Source organism: Palaemon carinicauda, chromosome 5 (assembly GCF_036898095.1).
Source record: "Palaemon carinicauda isolate YSFRI2023 chromosome 5, ASM3689809v2, whole genome shotgun sequence".
In the NCBI taxonomy this organism is placed as follows: Eukaryota; Metazoa; Arthropoda; class Malacostraca; order Decapoda; family Palaemonidae; genus Palaemon; species Palaemon carinicauda.
The window spans coordinates 116,575,578-116,591,071 of record NC_090729.1 but is presented as its reverse complement, the minus strand read 5'-3'; positions in this window follow the sequence as shown (position 1 = coordinate 116,591,071).

Below are 15,494 nucleotides of genomic sequence, written 5' to 3'. Positions count from 1 at the left end.
ACCTTTAAACTATTTTGTTTACGAATACATTGTCCTGCTTGGTAAGACACTTTCACTCTCCCTTGCCTCTGCCTTTCATGAGCGGCCTTTAAACCTTTAAACTATTTTGTTTACGAATACATTGTCCTGCTTAATAGGGCAATGACACTCTCCCTTGCCTCTGCCTTTCATGAGCGGCCTTTAAACCTTTAAACTATTTTGTTTACGAATACATTGTCCTGCTTGGTAAGACACTTTCACTCTCCCTTGCCTCTGCCTTTCATGAGCGGCCTTTAAACCTTTAAACTATTTTGTTTACGAATACATTGTCCTGCTTGGTAAGACACTGTCCCTCTCCCTTGCCTCTGCCTTTCATGAGCGGCCTTTAAACCTTTAAACTATTTTGTTTACGAATACATTGTCCTGCTTAATAGGGCAATGACACTCTCCCTTGCCTCTGCCTTTCATGAGCGGCCTTTAAACCTTTAAACTATTTTGTTTACGAATACATTGTCCTGCTTAATAGGGCAATGACACTCTCCCTTGCCTCTGCCTTTCATGAGCGGCCTTTAAACCTTTAAACTATTTTGTTTACGAATACATTGTCCTGCTCGGTAGGACAATGTCACTCTCCCTTGCCTCTGCCTTTCATGAGCGGCCTTTAAACCTTTAAACTATTTTGTTTACGAATACATTGTCCTGCTTAATTGGGCAATGACACTCTCCCTTGCCTCTGCCTTCCATGAGCGGCCTTTAAACCTTTAAACTATTTTGTTTACGAATACATTGTCCTGCTTAATAGGGCAATGACACTCTCCCTTGCCTCTGCCTTTCATGAGCGGCCTTTAAACCTTTAAACTATTTTGTTTACGAATACATTGTCCTGCTTGGTAAGACACTTTCACTCTCCCTTGCCTCTGCCTTTCATGAGCGGCCTTTAAACCTTTAAACTATTTTGTTTACGAATACATTGTCCTGCTTGGTAAGACACTTTCACTCTCCCTTGCCTCTGCCTTTCATGAGCGGCCTTTAAACCTTTAAACTATTTTGTTTACGAATACATTGTCCTGCTTGGTAAGACACTTTCACTCTCCCTTGCCTCTGCCTTTCATGAGCGGCCTTTAAACCTTTAAACTATTTTGTTTACGAATACATTGTCCTGCTTGGTAAGACACTGTCCCTCTCCCTTGCCTCTGCCTTTCATGAGCGGCCTTTAAACCTTTAAACTATTTTGTTTACGAATACATTGTCCTGCTTAATAGGGCAATGACACTCTCCCTTGCCTCTGCCTTCCATGAGCGGCCTTTAAACCTTTAAACTATTTTGTTTACGAATACATTGTCCTGCTTAATAGGGCAATGACACTCTCCCTTGCCTCTGCCTTTCATGAGCGGCCTTTAAACCTTTAAACTATTTTGTTTACGAATACATTGTCCTGCTTGGTAAGACACTTTCACTCTCCCTTGCCTCTGCCTTTCATGAGCGGCCTTTAAACCTTTAAACTATTTTGTTTACGAATACATTGTCCTGCTTAATAGGGCAATGACACTCTCCCTTGCCTCTGCCTTTCATGAGCGGCCTTTAAACCTTTAAACTATTTTGTTTACGAATACATTGTCCTGCTTGGTAAGACACTTTCACTCTCCCTTGCCTCTGCCTTTCATGAGCGGCCTTTAAACCTTTAAACTATTTTGTTTACGAATACATTGTCCTGCTTGGTAAGACACTGTCCCTCTCCCTTGCCTCTGCCTTTCATGAGCGGCCTTTAAACCTTTAAACTATTTTGTTTACGAATACATTGTCCTGCTTGGTAAGACACTGTCCCTCTCCCTTGCCTCTGCCTTTCATGAGCGGCCTTTAAACCTTTAAACTATTTTGTTTACGAATACATTGTCCTGCTTAATAGGGCAATGACACTCTCCCTTGCCTCTGCCTTTCATGAGCGGCCTTTAAACCTTTAAACTATTTTGTTTACGAATACATTGTCCTGCTTGGTAAGACACTTTCACTCTCCCTTGCCTCTGCCTTTCATGAGCGGCCTTTAAACCTTTAAACTATTTTGTTTACGAATACATTGTCCTGCTTAATAGGGCAATGACACTCTCCCTTGCCTCTGCCTTTCATGAGCGGCCTTTAAACCTTTAAACTATTTTGTTTACGAATACATTGTCCTGCTTGGTAAGACACTGTCCCTCTCCCTTGCCTCTGCCTTTCATGAGCGGCCTTTAAACCTTTAAACTATTTTGTTTACGAATACATTGTCCTGCTTGGTAAGACACTGTCCCTCTCCCTTGCCTCTGCCTTTCATGAGCGGCCTTTAAACCTTTAAACTATTTTGTTTACGAATACATTGTCCTGCTTGGTAAGACACTGTCCCTCTCCCTTGCCTCTGCCTTTCATGAGCGGCCTTTAAACCTTTAAACTATTTTGTTTACGAATACATTGTCCTGCTTAATAGGGCAATGACACTCTCCCTTGCCTCTGCCTTTCATGAGCGGCCTTTAAACCTTTAAACTATTTTGTTTACGAATACATTGTCCTGCTCGGTAGGACAATGTCACTCTCCCTTGCCTCTGCCTTTCATGAGCGGCCTTTAAACCTTTAAACTATTTTGTTTACGAATACATTGTCCTGCTTGGTAAGACACTGTCCCTCTCCCTTGCCTCTGCCTTTCATGAGCGGCCTTTAAACCTTTAAACTATTTTGTTTACGAATACATTGTCCTGCTTAATAGGGCAATGACACTCTCCCTTGCCTCTGCCTTTCATGAGCGGCCTTTAAACCTTTAAACTATTTTGTTTACGAATACATTGTCCTGCTTGGTAAGACACTGTCCCTCTCCCTTGCCTCTGCCTTTCATGAGCGGCCTTTAAACCTTTAAACTATTTTGTTTACGAATACATTGTCCTGCTTGGTAAGACACTGTCCCTCTCCCTTGCCTCTGCCTTTCATGAGCGGCCTTTAAACCTTTAAACTATTTTGTTTACGAATACATTGTCCTGCTTAATAGGGCAATGACACTCTCCCTTGCCTCTGCCTTTCATGAGCGGCCTTTAAACCTTTAAACTATTTTGTTTACGAATACATTGTCCTGCTTAATAGGGCAATGACACTCTCCCTTGCCTCTGCCTTTCATGAGCGGCCTTTAAACCTTTAAACTATTTTGTTTACGAATACATTGTCCTGCTTAATAGGGCAATGACACTCTCCCTTGCCTCTGCCTTTCATGAGCGGCCTTTAAACCTTTAAACTATTTTGTTTACGAATACATTGTCCTGCTTGGTAAGACACTGTCCCTCTCCCTTGCCTCTGCCTTTCATGAGCGGCCTTTAAACCTTTAAACTATTTTGTTTACGAATACATTGTCCTGCTTAATAGGGCAATGACACTCTCCCTTGCCTCTGCCTTTCATGAGCGGCCTTTAAACCTTTAAACTATTTTGTTTACGAATACATTGTCCTGCTTAATAGGGCAATGACACTCTCCCTTGCCTCTGCCTTTCATGAGCGGCCTTTAAACCTTTAAACTATTTTGTTTACGAATACATTGTCCTGCTCGGTAGGACAATGTCACTCTCCCTTGCCTCTGCCTTTCATGAGCGGCCTTTAAACCTTTAAACTATTTTGTTTACGAATACATTGTCCTGCTTGGTAAGACACTGTCCCTCTCCCTTGCCTCTGCCTTTCATGAGCGGCCTTTAAACCTTTAAACTATTTTGTTTACGAATACATTGTCCTGCTTAATAGGGCAATGACACTCTCCCTTGCCTCTGCCTTCCATGAGCGGCCTTTAAACCTTTAAACTATTTTGTTTACGAATACATCGTCCTGCTTAATAGGGCAATGACACTCTCCCTTGCCTCTGCCTTTCATGAGCGGCCTTTAAGCCTTTAAACTATTTTGTTTACGAATACATTGTCCTGCTTGGTAAGACACTTTCACTCTCCCTTGCCTCTGCCTTTCATGAGCGGCCTTTAAACCTTTAAACTATTTTGTTTACGAATACATTGTCCTGCTTGGTAAGACACTTTCACTCTCCCTTGCCTCTGCCTTTCATGAGCGGCCTTTAAACCTTTAAACTATTTTGTTTACGAATACATTGTCCTGCTTGGTAAGACACTTTCACTCTCCCTTGCCTCTGCCTTTCATGAGCGGCCTTTAAACCTTTAAACTATTTTGTTTACGAATACATTGTCCTGCTTGGTAAGACACTGTCCCTCTCCCTTGCCTCTGCCTTTCATGAGCGGCCTTTAAACCTTTAAACTATTTTGTTTACGAATACATTGTCCTGCTTGGTAAGACACTGTCCCTCTCCCTTGCCTCTGCCTTTCATGAGCGGCCTTTAAACCTTTAAACTATTTTGTTTACGAATACATTGTCCTGCTTAATAGGGCAATGACACTCTCCCTTGCCTCTGCCTTTCATGAGCGGCCTTTAAACCTTTAAACTATTTTGTTTACGAATACATTGTCCTGCTTGGTAAGACACTTTCACTCTCCCTTGCCTCTGCCTTTCATGAGCGGCCTTTAAACCTTTAAACTATTTTGTTTACGAATACATTGTCCTGCTTAATAGGGCAATGACACTCTCCCTTGCCTCTGCCTTTCATGAGCGGCCTTTAAACCTTTAAACTATTTTGTTTACGAATACATTGTCCTGCTTGGTAAGACACTGTCCCTCTCCCTTGCCTCTGCCTTTCATGAGCGGCCTTTAAACCTTTAAACTATTTTGTTTACGAATACATTGTCCTGCTTGGTAAGACACTGTCCCTCTCCCTTGCCTCTGCCTTTCATGAGCGGCCTTTAAACCTTTAAACTATTTTGTTTACGAATACATTGTCCTGCTTAATAGGGCAATGACACTCTCCTTTGCCTCTGCCTTTCATGAGCGGCCTTTAAACCTTTAAACTATTTTGTTTACGAATACATTGTCCTGCTTGGTAAGACACTGTCCCTCTCCCTTGCCTCTGCCTTTCATGAGCGGCCTTTAAACCTTTAAACTATTTTGTTTACGAATACATTGTCCTGCTTAATAGGGCAATGACACTCTCCCTTGCCTCTGCCTTTCATGAGCGGCCTTTAAACCTTTAAACTATTTTGTTTACGAATACATTGTCCTGCTTGGTAAGACACTGTCCCTCTCCCTTGCCTCTGCCTTTCATGAGCGGCCTTTAAACCTTTAAACTATTTTGTTTACGAATACATTGTCCTGCTTAATAGGGCAATGACACTCTCCCTTGCCTCTGCCTTTCATGAGCGGCCTTTAAACCTTTAAACTATTTTGTTTACGAATACATTGTCCTGCTCGGTAGGACAATGTCACTCTCCCTTGCCTCTGCCTTTCATGAGCGGCCTTTAAACCTTTAAACTATTTTGTTTACGAATACATTGTCCTGCTTGGTAAGACACTGTCCCTCTCCCTTGCCTCTGCCTTTCATGAGCGGCCTTTAAACCTTTAAACTATTTTGTTTACGAATACATTGTCCTGCTTGGTAAGACACTGTCCCTCTCCCTTGCCTCTGCCTTTCATGAGCGGCCTTTAAACCTTTAAACTATTTTGTTTACGAATACATTGTCCTGCTTGGTAAGACACTGTCCCTCTCCCTTGCCTCTGCCTTTCATGAGCGGCCTTTAAACCTTTAAACTATTTTGTTTACGAATACATTGTCCTGCTTGGTAAGACACTTTCACTCTCCCTTGCCTCTGCCTTTCATGAGCGGCCTTTAAACCTTTAAACTATTTTGTTTACGAATACATTGTCCTGCTTGGTAAGACACTGTCCCTCTCCCTTGCCTCTGCCTTTCATGAGCGGCCTTTAAACCTTTAAACTATTTTGTTTACGAATACATTGTCCTGCTTAATAGGGCAATGACACTCTCCCTTGCCTCTGCCTTTCATGAGCGGCCTTTAAACCTTTAAACTATTTTGTTTACGAATACATTGTCCTGCTCGGTAGGACAATGTCACTCTCCCTTGCCTCTGCCTTTCATGAGCGGCCTTTAAACCTTTAAACTATTTTGTTTACGAATACATTGTCCTGCTTGGTAAGACACTGTCCCTCTCCCTTGCCTCTGCCTTTCATGAGCGGCCTTTAAACCTTTAAACTATTTTGTTTACGAATACATTGTCCTGCTTAATAGGGCAATGACACTCTCCCTTGCCTCTGCCTTCCATGAGCGGCCTTTAAACCTTTAAACTATTGTGTTTACGAATACATTGTCCTGCTTAATAGGGCAATGACACTCTCCCTTGCCTCTGCCTTTCATGAGCGGCCTTTAAACCTTTAAACTATTTTGTTTACGAATACATTGTCCTGCTTGGTAAGACACTTTCACTCTCCCTTGCCTCTGCCTTTCATGAGCGGCCTTTAAACCTTTAAACTATTTTGTTTACGAATACATTGTCCTGCTTAATAGGGCAATGACACTCTCCCTTGCCTCTGCTTTTCATGAGCGGCCTTTAAACCTTTAAACTATTTTGTTTACGAATACATTGTCCTGCTTGGTAAGACACTTTCACTCTCCCTTGCCTCTGCCTTTCATGAGCGGCCTTTAAACCTTTAAACTATTTTGTTTACGAATACATTGTCCTGCTTGGTAAGACACTTTCACTCTCCCTTGCCTCTGCCTTTCATGAGCGGCCTTTAAACCTTTAAACTATTTTGTTTACGAATACATTGTCCTGCTTGGTAAGACACTGTCCCTCTCCCTTGCCTCTGCCTTTCATGAGCGGCCTTTAAACCTTTAAACTATTTTGTTTACGAATACATTGTCCTGCTTAATAGGGCAATGACACTCTCCCTTGCCTCTGCCTTTCATGAGCGGCCTTTAAACCTTTAAACTATTTTGTTTACGAATACATTGTCCTGCTTGGTAAGACACTTTCACTCTCCCTTGCCTCTGCCTTTCATGAGCGGCCTTTAAACCTTTAAACTATTTTGTTACGAATGGAAAACACATACTAATTGTATGCTGTTAAATATTCAGCTTGCAGTCTACGTGGCGTTTTCATTAATGAAAAAATATTAAAGATACAAATTAACATTTTCGATATATATTATCAAGACTTTACTTTCCAGTCTTCCCCAATATTAACTATATGAAACCGGAAGAGAAATTCGGTTTGATATAAGGCCTACTGTTTATTCAAATCCTCAAATTGAATAATGAGGAAGTAATCAACGTGTTGAAAAGCACATGAAAAAGCATATATGACAATTACCTCGTTTAGAAGTTTCATCATATGCGCACATGCGTTGAAAGCCTAGGAGAAGGACACTCCAAAATCCAATCATTGTTCTCTAGTCTTGGGTAGTGCCATAGCCTCTGTACCATGGTCTTCCACTGTCTTGGGTTAGAGTTCTCTTGCTTGAGGGTACACTCGGGCACACTATTCTATCTAATTTCTCTTCCTCTTGTTTTGTTGAAGTATTTATAGTTTATATAAGAATTATTTATTTTAATGTTGTTACTGTTCTTAAAATATTTTGTTTTTCCTTGTTTCCTTTCCTCACTGGGCTATTTTCCCTGACGGGGACCCTGGGCTTATAGCATTGTGCTTTTCCAACTAGGGTTGTAGCTTAGAAATTAATAATAATAATAATAATAATAATAATAATAAAAATCTACAATTAAGATAAAAAAAGTTACTTAGTGGTTAGGAGACCTGATATAACTCTATTCTCATAACATAATATTTTTCATGATGAAATGTCACACTGACTTAATGAGTTCTTTTATGAAATTACTGTTTTACTGAGGAATAATTAGTTCCGACAATCTTATGTATGCTGAGCGAAGCCCATATATATATATATATATATATATATATATATATATATATATATATATATATATATATATATTTATGTATATATATATATATATATATATATATATATATATATATATATATATGCGTAAAAATCTAACAGGTAACACGTGTTAACTAATTAAGTAATCAAGCCATGGAAGAAAAAGTCAGCAAATTAATCGAAGGTAATAAGTACTTAAACTTTAGTAATTTAATTTTAACTTTCCTAGTTTTAGAGGACCACATACACAAACATCATGTGTATATATATACATGTATATATATATACATATATATATATATATATATATATATATATATACATATATATACACATATATGTATATATGTATATATATACATATATATGTATATATATATATATATATATATATATATATATATATATATATAAACATATATATCTCATCATCATCATTTGTAGCCTGACACGAACGAATATATCTTCTTTTGAAATATACAGGAGCTTTCGACTTAAAACTACTATCGTTCAAGAAGGGTAAAGATCCAGTAAATAAAAGAAAATATATATCTTTGCCATATTTGTGTACTCCTTCTTTTTCTTCTAAGGACTGTGTTTTCATAAGCAATTATTCATAGAGAGAGAGAGAGAGAGGAGAGAGAGAGAGAGAGAGAGAGAGAGAGAGAGAGAGAGAGAGAGAGAGAGAGAGAGAGAGTCGTTGAGCGGTAATTGTTTTGATACCAGATGAGACCCATATCTGATGACACGCCGGATTTAAAAATAAAGTAGTTTCTTTACGTTGGAATACTAAAGGGGATGTAGAACTAGAAATCTCGAAGAGTTCGCCAATTGGTGAACAGGGAAATAGCTAAATGACTTATTCTATTCATTCCAAAAAATTATAAGAATGCTTATAGGGTTAATAATAAGCATAGAAGGTAGTAGGTTGGTCAGGGCACCAGCCACCCGTTTAGCTACTACCGCTAGAGAATTATGGGATCCTTTGACTAGCCAGACAGTACTACAATGGATCCTTCTCTCTGTTTACGGTTCACTTTCCCTTTGCCTACACATACACCGAATAGTCTGGCATATTCTTTACATATTCTCCCCTGTCTCCATACACCTGCCAACACTGATATTACCGAAAAATTCCTCTTCACTTAAGAGGTTAACTGCTGCACTGTAATTGTTAAGTGGTTACTTTCCTCTTGGTAAGGGTAAAAGAGACTCTAGGAGAAGGACACTCCAAAATCAAACCATTGTTCTCTAGTTTTGGGAAGCACCATAGCCCCTGTACCATGGTCTTCCCCTGTCTTGGGTTAGAGTTCTCTTGCCTAAGGGTACACTAGGGCACACTATTCTAACTTATTTCTCTTCCTCTTGTTTTGTAAAAATTTTCATAGTTAATATAGGAAATATTTACTTTATTATTATTACTATTCTAAAAATATTTAATTTTTCCTTGTTTCCTTTCCTCAATGGGCTATTTTCCCTGTTGGAGCCCCTGGGCTTATAGCATCCCACTTTTCCAACTAAGGATATAGCTTACCAAATAATAATAATAATAATAATAATAATAATAATAATAATAATAATTATCATTATTATTATCATTATCATTAAAAACTAAGCTACAACCCTGGTTGGAAAAAGAAGGATGCTATAAGCCCAATGACTCCAACAGGGAAAGATAGCCAAGTGAAGAAAGGAAAAAAGGAAATAAACTACAAGAGAAGTAATAAACAAACAAAATAAAGTATTTTAAAAACAGTAACATGAAAGAAAAATATACTTGAACATCATAATCCACACGATTAGGAAATATTTTTTTAATATTAATACTGTTCTTAAAATATTTTATGTGTCCTTGCTTCTTTTCCTCACTGGGCTATTTTCCCTTTTGGAACCCCTGGGCTTATAGCATCCTGCTTTACCAACTAGGGTTGTAGCTTAGCAAGTAATAATAATAATAATAATAATAATAATAATAATAATAATAATAATAATGATAATAATAATAACAATAATAATCATAATAATAACAATATTAATAATAATAACAGAAATAATAATAACAATAATAATAACAATAACAATAATAATAATAATAATAATAATAATAATAATAATAATAATAATAATAATAATAATATAACTATAAAAGATAAAAGAAAATTTAATGAGTCGGAACGAAAGTAGTGGGCCAACGAAAAAAAAAATTAAATCCTATTTGCAAGTTTATACAAAACTTAAGATAAATTATTCGCTTTTCAAGATCAAATATCTATTCTAAACTTTTAAAGTATCAATGGTATGATGCAAATCAGAGAAAAAAAAGGGGATGCGAATAAATTTCCATGCCAAATAAAGGCACAATAATATAAAGATGTAATATCAAAACAATTATTTCAAACTTCGTATTTATTCCATCTGTTTCTTTTCTATGTCCTATCTACTTTTACAACGATCGGTTATACGTAAAAGAGCGAAGCAATGAAGATTAAAGATGTGATGATAATCGATCAATGCAGCAATGAAATATCCACAGATAAGAGTTAATCTTTCTCTCTCTCTCTCTCTCTCTCTCTCTCTCTCTCTCTCTCTCTCTCTCTCTCTCTCTCTGAAGAAGCGTCTCCCATCAATACATTAAAAAAATATCCACGGATAAGATTTAAGCTTTTTTCTTTCTCAGATAAGAGTTAATCTCTCTCTCTCTCTCTCTCTCTCTCTCTCTCTCTCTCTCTCTCTCTCTCTCTCTCAAGAAGCGTCTCCCATCAATACGTTAATAAAATATCCACAGATTCTTTTTTCTCTCAGAAAAGTTAATCTCTCTCTCTCTCTCTCTCTCTCTCTCTCTCTCTCTCTCTCTCTCTCTCTCTCTCTGAAGAAGCGTCTCCCATCAATACATCAATAAAATATCCACAGAGAATAGTTAAGCTTTATTACCCTCAATAGGAGTTAATCTCTCTCTCTCTCTCTCTCTCTCTCTCTCTCTCTCTCTCTCTCTCTCTCTCTCTCTCTGAAGAGGCGTCTCACGTATCTAGACAGGCAGTATAACAAAGTCCTCTCCAATCACGTACGCCATCTCATCATCACAAACGCTATAATTGCATAGCAAATAATCCAGTTCCTTCCATGTCACACGTCACTGTGTATTTTACAAAGAATGTTTACCTCTCTCTCTCTCTCTCTCTCTCTCTCTCTCTCTCTCTCTCTCTCTCTCTCTCTCTCTCTCTCTCTCTCTCTCTCTCAAATGTGACTCTAAAATCAACCTTCTGTGTGGGGAAAAGGCCATGAATAAAACCAAACATTTTCATATTGCTAAAATTTTCTATTTTGTCTATTGCCAAAATTCCTCTTCTGCATAACACACACACACACACACACACACACACACACACACACATATATATATATATATATATATATATATATATATATATATATATATATATATATTAGGAATAGTAGCAATTTGGTATTTCGATAGTGAAATGATAGATTTGGGTGAATCCAGTGAGTATCAAGGAATAAATATAACGAAAGGTTATTAATGAAGTTTATAACTTGAAGGAAATACGATGGAATTTGGCCATAGATAGGGTTTCATTGATGATAAGCTGGAGCGCTTGAAAGATAAAGAAGAATTTCTATACAAATTATGTACGTTTGTTTACTTTTTCTATAACGCTACAGTGTCTAAAGGCTTTAAAGGTCGCTCATGAATGGAAGAGGCAAGGACAAAGCCATAGAAACTGACCATATACATATGATCAGCCTAAAAGCCCCATTTCCACACAAGCTAAGACCAAGGAGGGCCAGGGAATGGCTGCTGATGACTCAGCAGATAGACCTATAGGCTCCCCCAAAGGATGGTGAGGTTGCAGCGACTAAAGGAACTAACGAGTATGAGAGGGACTTGAACTCCAGTTTGGCAATCATAAATGTTAAATACTTCACGAGTCTATAAAACTTTGCAGTAAATTTAGAGACGACTCAAGATAGAGACGACTGGCAAAATCTAACCCAGGCCCTTTATGTCAATAGGCGTAGGACGAAATGATGGTGAATTTAGGTCTTTTACACTTCTATAGATATGAATGAATAGATTTTGAAGTGAAAGGTAGTATTAAAAAGGAATAACTCTTGAATTAAAAGAATTTGTTAAGAAAACTTACTCTCCCATTAAAAATATGCAGATATTTGAATAGGGGAACTCGAGGGAAAGTCCAGTAAGAGAAAAAAAATTGAAAGGAAAAAATCCCAGTCAGGGACGTTACCACATTGGCCACCATAACATCTTTCATCAGCTGATGACTTTGCCTACGGTCGAAATCTGCCAATTCAATTTGGGGGCAACCCTTTCAATACGGACTGATATAGATTGCATGATTGTTGTTGATTACCCAATATGATTTGTAATTTGGGGATGATATAATACTGCAGTCTGGCAATACGCTTTGGCTCTTAATTGAGTATCCTACATCACCGCATTAAAACTAGTGCATATCAATATTTCATTTAAAAAAAAAAATCACTGATGATAAATTTGGGATGATTACTTTAATTAATACTTTTGTCAGAATGGATCATAGACTAAAGCTAAAATAATGTTTTTTTTTTTTTTTTTTTTTTTTTTTTTTTTTTTTTTTTTTTACAGCACACATCAATGTGCTTAAAGATACTATTGGTAGTAATTGTAAAAACAGTTCTGATTTCGAAATAGAAAAAAATTACATTATTAAACTTTCAATTTTTTTCTGATGATGTATTGATCAGGAATAAATGATGTATTCGACACATGAAACCTTTCGTCCATGAAGCTCAAATGCAAGTTTCCCTAAATAAATTGAAAGCTACGGATATTAATGTATATAAGCGTACACTACCCGTTAAAAATACTATCTAAATATTTAGACAGATATGCACACACACAGAATCAGTTCTTCCCAACCACTCCTTTCTCACCTTTCTAACCAGACGCCCGGTAAGCTTGCCACTCTAACCCCCTCCCCCTTTCCTAACCACAACCTGATGGTTCGGTAATTTATGGGAGAGTTTGGTTTCACAGCAAAGGAAATAAGGAAGGAAATAATGTTCCCGAGTATACCCTCGAGCAAGAGAGCCCTAACCCCAGGCAGTGGAAGACCATGATGCAGAGACCATGGCACTACCCAAGACTAGAGAACAATGGTTTGATTTAGGGAGTGTCCTTCTCCTAGAAGAGTCTCTTCTACCCATACCAAGAGGAAAGTGGCTACTGAACAATTACATTGTAATAGTTAACCCCTTGAGGGAAGAGGAATTGTTTGGTAATCTAAGCGTTGTCAGGTGTATGAAGACAGAGAATGTTGAAAGAATAGTCCAGACTATTCCGGGTATGTGTAAGCAAGGGAAAAATGAGCCGAAACCAGAGAGATGTATCCTATATAGTGCTGTCTGGCCACTCAAAGGACCCAATAACTCTCCAAGTGGTAGTATCTCAACGGGTGGTTGGTGCCCTACCCAACCAACTACCTCAATATATGGATGTATGTGTGAATGTATGACCAGTGGTAGTATCTCGACGGGTGGTTGGTGCCCTACCCAACCTACTACCTAAATTTAAGGATGTATGTGTGACTGTATGACCAGTGGTAGTATCTCGACGGGTGGTTGGTGCCCTACCCAACCTACTACCTAAATTTAAGGATATATGTGTGAATGTATGACCAGTGGTAGTATCTCGATGGGTGGTTGGTGCCCTACCCAACCTACTACCTAAATTTAAGGATGTATGTGTGACTGTATGACCAGTGGTAGTATCTCGACGGGTGGTTGGTGCCCTACCCAACCTACTACCTAAATTTAAGGATATATGTGTGAATGTATGACCAGTGGTAGTATCTCGATGGGTGGTTGGTGCCCTACCCAACCTACTACCTAAATTTAAGGATATATGTGTGAATGTATGACCAGTGGTAGTATCTCGATGGGTGGTTGGTGCCCTACCCAACCTACTACCTAAATTTAAGGATGTATGTGTGACTGTATGACCAGTGGTAGTATCTCGAAGGGTGGTTGGTGCCCTACCCAACCTACTACCTAAATTTAAGGATATATGTGTGAATGTATGACCAGTGGTAGTATCTCGATGGGTGGTTGGTGCCTAACCCAACCTACTACCTAAATTTAACGATGTATGTGTGAATGTATGGCCGGTGGTAGTATCTCAACTGGTGGTTGGTGCCCTACCCAACCTACAACCTAAATTTAACGATGTATGTGTGAATGTATGACTATGTACTAGTGTGAAAATAACTATTTGGGAAACGAACTACAGGCCACTGAAATAAAAAAATTACAGAAGTGGCTGCAGTAGAAAATGGTTAAAGGCGATACTCCAGGACACAATCAATACAGCTCAATCCAATTATAAATGTATTTTTTTGCAATTTATAATAGGGGATATAGTTCCTATTGAAAACCCATGATTGAAATATAGATCATTAAATGGTAAACCTGGTCCAAAGTTAATATATTTACTTAAAATTCCTCTCGTTTACGAATTCCAATTTAGCTATGATTAAAGCGAGTTAAATCTATTGCAAAGATTAGACAGGTATTTAAAATATAACTGAATTTATATGGGTTTTCCGTTTTAATATATATATATACATGTATATATATATATATATATATATATATATATATATATATATATATACTGTATATATATGTATGTATATATATACATATATATATATAAATTTATACATACATATATAAATTCATATATATATATATATATATATATATAGATAGATAGATAGATAGATAATATAGATATATATATATATAGAGAGAGAGAGAGAGAGAGAGAGAGAGAGAGAGAGAGAGAGAGAGAGAGAGAGAGAGAGAGAGAGAGAGAGAGAATTTTCTACGCCCCTCAGTTCGTTGCCACTTTATACTTGCTTTGTGAGGACAGCTAGCTTATTAACACACCTGAGTCACAACATGATAATACATTAGCATATTGTAAAACGCAAAACACCTGCATGCCGTGAGTGTAGTATAGAAATAAGTTTAAACATATCAAAATAGAAATAAAATAAAAAGTAGTGATATAAACGTTGTGATATTTTAACACAGTAATTTGGCTAATAGTAATAGACACGACAATTGTAGAAAAATATAAAATAAACTTGGGATTTTTTCGTCCAACAGATGGCACCAGTTATACGTGTTTATGCAGCACAGACTTATCGTGACTTATCGTAGACCTCGACTGTCCAAAATAATATTAACACAAGCGCAACACGTTTTTATTTTTTATCAACTCTACACATCACGGCTTTTTGCACAAGTGAATTATTACACGAGTGAAATCTCGTATATAGAAAAGAAAATCGATGATTTTTTAAAGAATGGATGATTTTGTGATAAACCCGATCCAAACCGTTCGGTAGTTTTCCATTTGAATATAGAAAAAGTCTGAAAAACAAGTTTTATTATGATTATAATTGTGGCCAGGAAGGTGTTCACAAACAAACATACACACACACACACACACACACACACACACACAAACAAACAAGCATACAAACAGGGGATAAAACATAATAGGAGGTAATAAAGTCTTAAACATAACTTTCTAAATTCTACCACTCTGTAGAATGGGCCACTTCCCATTTATACACCAGCAAACCCTTTGACATTCAAGTGCCATCAGTTAAGCAA